The sequence below is a fragment of the Triturus cristatus genome, chromosome 4_2, assembly GCF_964204655.1.
Source record: "Triturus cristatus chromosome 4_2, aTriCri1.1, whole genome shotgun sequence".
In the NCBI taxonomy this organism is placed as follows: Eukaryota; Metazoa; Chordata; class Amphibia; order Caudata; family Salamandridae; genus Triturus; species Triturus cristatus.
The window spans coordinates 666,068,617-666,076,519 of NC_140586.1; positions in this window are offsets into that span (position 1 = coordinate 666,068,617).

Genomic DNA, 7,903 nt, shown 5'->3' on the forward strand with positions numbered 1-7,903 from the left:
TTCAAACTTTGCAGATTCCTTCGGACTGGTGCATGAACATTGACACATATGCTTTGTAATAAAAGAATCACTGGACTGCAAAATGTAACAACATTGTTAACCCTAGATAAAGCAGTAGTATATAATACACCAATATTAATTGTGCCACTCCCAATCTTCTTTACTTTTAGGCACTCAGGTCCAAATTGACTAACGCTTTAGGCATCGTAATGCAAAAAGGGAACTTGCTTCCCTGGGTTGCATGAAACGGAGAGAGCAGAAATGTGCCATATCTAGTAAGATATGGCACACTCCTCCTCCCTCCTAGTGCTGGTGCCCTGTGTGCTGCCAAGTGTCAACAAAGGGACATTGTTTTTGTGCAGGAAGATATCTCTCTCTGCAAAAAACAATCCTTAGAAGCTTATTCCTCTTTCTATGTGTGCAGCAGACTACAGCACTCATGGAAGGTGGTAATAACAAGGATTAATAAAGATATTTCTCATCATTTTGCCTCTTTGTGGTGGACGTACCATTTTGGCGCAATTCCAGGTTTTGTGCCTTTAATAAATCAGGTAGTGCATCAAATTCCATGGGTGGCTGCTCCATCCATGGTATGCCTACCACAACAAAATATAAGGCAAAGCAGTGCTAGCTGCCGTGTTGCGTTGCATTCTTTACAAAGTCAAGCAATGTGACGCAAATCACCCATTGCTTGACTTTGTAAATCCCACTTAAGGAGTAGCGTTACCTTGCAATATCTTACGGCATGTAAAGACACTGCAAGTTCTAGAACATCTTTCTTTCACAATTTCTGAGCTCTGCAGTATGATGATCAGGTGTCAGTAACTATATGCTCTTCAAAATGGTCTCCCTATCTCAGAGTACAGCCCATGTTAACCTGAGTCTAACCTGCCACTTCAGCAGAAGCTGAGAAATGTTTGCAGCCACTACACTGAAATGTGACTGTAAGGGTCATCTTCTTTGGTCTTATGTGCAGGCAATGTGGCTTGGGAGAAAAGCACATATCGATTCACAAAAATGCCTTGTTGAGCATTTTGTATTATCCATGCTTCTGTGCTGAATCTTCTTTCAAATGGACCACTTCTAAAAGGTTGCTTCCTCTTTAATTATTACCTCTGTATCGATCGAAACTAATACATTTGGAAGGTTTATAGATTTTGGTTCATAGCACCCAATTCTGAAATCAGTTTTGAAATAATCGAAGCAAATGTAATGAGAACTATACATTTGATCAAGGTATAGAAGTGTATTAGCTAACAGAGAACACTCCTCACTTTCTAACTGTTACGAAATGCTACACCATAGAGGAATTAGTGGGAAACTATTCAATGATACTTTTGTTTTATCCCCCTCTGCAACGTTCTTGACATTGTGGCTTAATGTCCTATATGAAGTATCATGCCTGTCACTGAGTTGTGAAAAGGCTATGCAGTGCCAAAAATGTTTTTTCGGTTAACAGGAGCGTGGGAGAAACACCTCTGCCACGTTATAGTAAGTACCCCATAAAATCTCACTGTCCAGACACCAAGTCTTACAAGCTTCGGTTTACATCACCTTTTCCTAAAAGGATAAAGAAGGCAAATTGGGGGCAGCCTGGGTTTGGCTCAAAGACTGCTCTCAATTACAACCCAGCCTGCTAAAACCCTTTAGTGGACACACTGAAGCCTGAAAAGCAACACTAGCTAGAGAAAATACAAGGAGATAGCCTGTTTAGATTCAGATAAGCAATGGTGTCTCTTCTCTGCTGTGCATTCTGCTGTGAAGTCTGCCTTCTAAGTAGGCCCGTGTGTAAAAATCTGCTCTGCTCATGTTGTTTGCGGAATTAGGGCACTCTGCATCTGCGGAGCACGGAGATCCTGAATTCCGCCTTCCTGGACATGAAGCTGAGTTTTTTTTCCGTTCACACGCTTGTGGTTAGTTTTGGTGCTCGTGAGCACCACGATAATCTCGGGCCGCTAGCGAGCTCTTGCAATACTTCACGCTTGTTTGCACCGCTTCCAGCCGCAATGGTGCCAATGTAGTGCCGATCGCGAACGAACCGCTCGAGCAGCTTTTGTGAGAAGCAGCTGAGAGACTTTTCGAGTGGATTTTCTTCTCTAACTGGCTGTTGGATTTTTTTTGTGTGAGAAACCTTTTTAAAAAATGTATTTTCAACAAGAAGGAAGTGCCTCAGAGACTCCAACTTCCTGTTTCTGTTGAGCAGGCTCCTCCTAGTGCTTTGTCCATCTCCTTGTCACTTTTCAGTGGGATTTGGAGCTGGAAGGATCACTCTCCTTGTCTGCTGCATATATACTGTTGGATTTAAGGACTTTGTATTTGAGATTTCACAAGTCAGTTAAAAGACTGGTTTATAAGGGTGTTTTTTGTTTGACTGGGGGCATGCACCAGGATTTATTTGTACTTTATTCAATTCTTAAAATGTATTGTGGTGGGTGGCCTGCAGTTTCACTAGGGGCTTAGTTAATTGTTTGCATGTAATTTTTCTTCTTTTGTAAAGGAAAGATATTGCACAATGTAGTACATTTTCTCAATAGTTTAAGAATTTTGCAATATTCATTTCATTCACTTTGTGGCCTAGTCTGCCAATGGCCTTCTAGCCGGTAGGCCCAGTAGCAGTCATGGATGCATGAAACAACTGTCTCTGTGGTGTCTATTGAATTGAAACATCATTTAGGTCATGGATAGCATTGGTTTTAATTATAAAATGTGTCTTTTAGGGGGTATTTCACATTGTATTTGTGCAAACAGTGTATAGGAGGGGTAATCATATTTGATGCCTTTGGAGGATGTGTATTGCCCAGTAAATTTTTGTTTTTAGCATTACTGAATTAATACTATTTTGTCTGTGTTATCATGACTCCTTTGTCTGGCCAGTGTGTTAGTGTGTTTGCCATAGGCCACCATTTGTCTTTGTTTCCCATGCCATGTGGTTATTTTTTGTATAGTCAGTGTCCATAGGCCTGTATGTGTCTTTGTTTTGCAAGCATCCTGCTCGTTGTTCTATGACCATGTGGCTGGTGGAGATTTTTGTATAGGCAGCCAGTGTGCTTTTGCCACATGCCTGCATGTGTTCTTTGTTGTGGCCATGCCTCCTTGCTGGTTGTTGTTGATGTGGCCGGCGGTCATTTTGTATAGGCAGCCAGTGTGCTTTTACCATGGGCCTGCATGTGTTCTTTCTTTCCCATGCCTCCTGCTTGTTGTTGTGACCAGTAGTTGGTGACCATTTTATGTAGGCAGCCAGTGTGCTCTTGCATTATGGTGTATGTGTTCTTTGCTGTGGCCATGCCGCCTTACTGGTTGTTGTTTTTGTGAATCATGTGGCTGGCGGCCATTTTGTGTAGGCAGCCAGTGTGTTTTTGCCATAGGACTGCATGTGTTCTTTGTTGTGGCCATGCCTCCTTGCTGGTTGTTGTTGTGAATCATGTGTCTGGTGGCATTTTCGTGTATGCGGCCAGTGTGCTTTTGCCTTAGGCCTGCATGCGTTCTTTGTTGTGGCCATGCTTCCTTGATGGTTGTTGTTGTGATCATATGACTGGTGGCCATTTTGTGTTGGCAGCTAGTGTGCTTTGACCATAGGCCTGCATGTGTTCTTTATTATGGCCATGTCTATTTGCTTGTATTTGTTATGACTGACCATGTGGCTGGCAGCCATTTTATGTATGCAGCCAGTGTGCTTTTGCCATAGGCCTGCATGTGTTATTTGCTGTGGCCATGCCTCCTTGCTGGTTGTTGTTGTTGTGACTGATCATGTGGGTTTGGCCATTTGTGTAGGCAGCCAGTGTGCTTTTGCCATAGGCCTGCATGTGTTCTTTGTTTTTCAGGCCTCCTGTTGTGACCATGTAGCTGGTAGCCATTTTGTGTAGACACTAGGCAGCCAGTGTGCTTCTGCCATAGCCCTGCATGTGTTCTTTGTTTCGTTTCCATGCATCCTGCTTCTTGTTGTGAAATTGTGACTGGCGACCATTTTGAGTAGGCAGCCAGTGTGCTTTTGCCTGTGGGAAAACAGGAAGCCTTACACATGAAATGGAGTTGGAAATGGGTAATAAATGTAGCGAATTTGGTAGGATCTCCCATAAATCTCTCAGGAGGGGCCAATGGGATAGCAGGAGGAGGAGTGGTTACATGAATTACTAGAGCACCTGAACTAAAAGGAGGGGAATGGGCTGAAATCCGACCTCCTGCACTGTCTTCCATATTCCATAAACTGGAATCAGGTCTAATACACTGTTGTGAGAATCTACCCGTAAGGCAAGAGCTTGGGTTTCTTTCTGGAGATTACCAATCATATGTGCTAAATACGTAAGTGTTACCTGGCTCTCTTCCATATCGTTCAGGTGGAAAAATAAAGTGGGGGCTTCTTATTCTTGAAGAACCAGGGCCTTGGGCCTGGTGGCGCAGGGTACGCCTTAATCTCCTGAGTTCACCTGCCTTGTTGAACAGAGACACAGGACACTCTGTTGGGCGTAGAAGATCAGGTTTATTAGCTGCAGCTAAGCACAGCTGTCCCAGAAGTACACACGGTATGTTCTCAGGAGACTGCCACTTCATTCCGTGGCGCACACTCTTTTATAGCACATAGATAGTATAAGATTAACAAAGAACACTCCCAATACATACATGGTTAACCAATGAGAAAAGTTTGAAAACAAGACATGACCAATGAGAAGAGTTTGAAAACACGATGTCAAGTAACCTAATAAGCCTCTCTCCCAACTGTGTTTGTCACCCCTCCCTGCAAGTTAATCAGTGGTGGTGTCCACAATTTAACTTGCAGGTGGCAGGACACATTTGTATGCCTTGGAGGACAGTTGTGAAATGAGAGAATACAAGTAGAGAATAGCAAAGGCCAGACGATAAGATAAAGTCAGGAAAGAATGGTGCGAACCAACAGACTGTCGAGACAGGGTTTAGTCAAACCAGACGAGGATTAGTGAACTCAGCCAGTCCCTGACATCAGTTTCATAAACAGAGGCAGGAGGTTATTTTGACACGTCGCAGTAAGATCAGCAGAAAAACTTTGTTCATTGTGCTGCCTGAGTGAGGGCAATAAAATGGCGACAGAATGCAAAATGGAGTTAAAACTGAATTACCTCAGACCCTCCTTTTGCCATTACTCAGGCAAATCCTAATTCATTGCTAGGTGAGCATTTTCCATTCTACACATTTCATTTAAGCAGGTACATATAAGCTATCAACAGGGATACAAAGAGAACAAAGCATCGGGTCATAATTAACATTCAGATATCATAAGAAAGTAATGACCACTATTACAAACAGGATTATCATTTTTTTTTTACAACCCTAGGCAAACGCAAATCCTAAAATTATTTAGCAAACCTTTTCAGGGCTCCTATGCATTTCAGTGACTATTGTATACTCAGGTGAAACAGTGGCGATCCTTATCAATGCTCTCAGGTGAAATGGGGATACTCTTCAACAGAGTATAGACTTCATTCTGCTTTTACTAAACAGAATACTACTCTAAAACAATGCCAGCAAAACAATAAGAATCAGTCTCCTAACACCCATTCTATGCAATTGCATGGGAACCGCTTGTGCAACCATAACTATGCCCAAAGTCCGTTCTAAGCCTCTCTGGTAGGCTTCTATCGTCCATCAAATCTGCTTCTGTTGTTTTCTTCCGCATTGGGCCTCTTCATTCAGGCCTTCCATGAAAATAGTGCTTCTCATTATCCGTTGGAGTGCCCTCCTGGCAAACACTCACAGCTCACTCGAAAGTCTCAATGTCTCAAGGCAGTGCACCAATCCTCTACGGCAGGCACTACAGATATTGTGCTCTTCATTGGTCATGGGCACAGATCATCTTGTGCAGACCCAAGCACTATTTAATCAGAAAGAGCAACAGACTTTCACGCTCAGCAACACTTTCAGGCTCCAACACTCGCTATTCAGTGTCTGAGGATGTTTGGGCTGCTCTTTCATTTAATTTTCCTTTCTTCATGTAGTGCCTTAGATCCTCCAGTGCACTGCCCTACCGTTGGAGCAAAGAAAAAAAAGGGGGGGTGGCCAAAACTCAGGCCAAGGGGCTCAAGGGACTGCACACTGTCAGAGGTTACCAGCACATGACAGGTAGAAAACTGAAGCCTCAAACCAGCCCATCAACAACAGGGATCCTTCTCTTTCGCTCTTTTACACTGAAACTCTGGTTTTGTGATGTCCAACGCCGTCTGATGGAGCAAGTGCGCGCGCTGGCGATCGCTGTCCAGTCTTGCTACTTTCTGGGTGTTGGGACTGTAGGGCCAAGACGTCTGCCCTTCATATGTAGCTGACACTGATGGGAATTAGGACTCATCTTAATCATCGTTCTGCAGGTTATTATGACTCTTCCCTTTACTCTGGAAGATCCTGCAGAACCTGGTGATATAAGAACGTGACACAGTTGTTAGTTTCCTTCACATTAGTACAAAAACAGTTCATTGTATTTAACAATAGGACTGCAGGCAGGTGTCCTGCAATCTTCAAGGGAGTGGCCAGAAGCCATGGGACAACTCTGGTTTAGAATGCACTGTCACTCTCATAAGATGCAAAGGCAAAGGCAGTACTTCTAGTCCAGAGGTCTCCAACGAGTAGCTCAGGAGCTACTGGTAGCTCGCCAGTACCTTCAAAGTAGCTCTCTGAGGTGAAGTCAAGCCCAGAATCAATTTCAGAGGAGGTGCCTATTAAATAAGGCAGCACTGATCATCTTAAGACCCTAAGAGTGACAGCCAGCCAAATGTATCACAGTAACTCATACTAACACTCAAACACACAGTGTGCCAGCTTATAGGATCTGCTACATGAACCATGTTGCAGTCCCTCCTTTATCAGTCAGAACATGTGTGTGAACAGTGCACCATCAAAAAGGTATGGCAGCAGTAGCCTGAGCTGTAATCAGTGCTGACCCACAAAAATGTGGGACTGCAGGAGTCAGAGTGAAAATGTGTCAGTTTAGATGCATGATCAGCTCAAAACCTGAGGAGAACAGGGTATGATACAGACCAGAGAAAACTAAGAGACTTTTAGAACAGATCACCATATTAAATGCTCCTAATAGAGAAAGAGGTTGCTCCAAGGGGAGTGTGAAAAAAGAAAGTGCTCATGAGGTAGGACAGATATAAAGGAGGGGAATCCAAAAGGCAAATTCAATAACCAATCAATTAAACATTCTGGTATCATTAGTAAAACTGGACGTGGTTCATAGTGGCACCAGTTTTACAGATAGGCCAGTCCCTTATGGATTTACAAATATTCATTTCATGATTTTCTAATGGGATAAACATCTCTTAAATTACTACATCTGTGTGTTCCTACATTCCTTATCTAGAACACCTCAAAAGGGGAAACGCATGATACAAATTATCAGGGGCATGCAGATACCTCCCATTAATAATTGTGCATCAAGTGCACTATGCAATACACAGGCTAAACAATGTCTCCTCATGATCACTGAGAATACCTGTCACCCTAGTCGAATAATTCTCAGGACTCTGGTGTCTGTTCTACAATTTATCCTTTCCCTAGTCACCTGTCCGGAGGGGGAACTATACTCACTTAAAATCACAATCCTGCTACTCAGGACAGCAAATAAGAAACTCTTGGTGTCTCTTATGACTACATATAGAAGTGCAATATCATAAGGAAAGTTAGGTCACCTATAGCAAGAGCCACAGATTTATAGTTCATCCTTAGGGTCTAATCAGGGAACATCAATCTAGGCTGTTCGTCCCTTAAAGGAAGGAGCAGTAACATGACTAACTGCAGGTGACACACTTTTAATCCTGTATATCTCTTTTGTTTATGTCTTTTTTTTCAATACCATTATAGCCAAATAGACATGCACTGGTGAAGTGTTGTCTGTCATATTCACAGCATGAAATATCATATCTGTGAAATTTAGTAACCA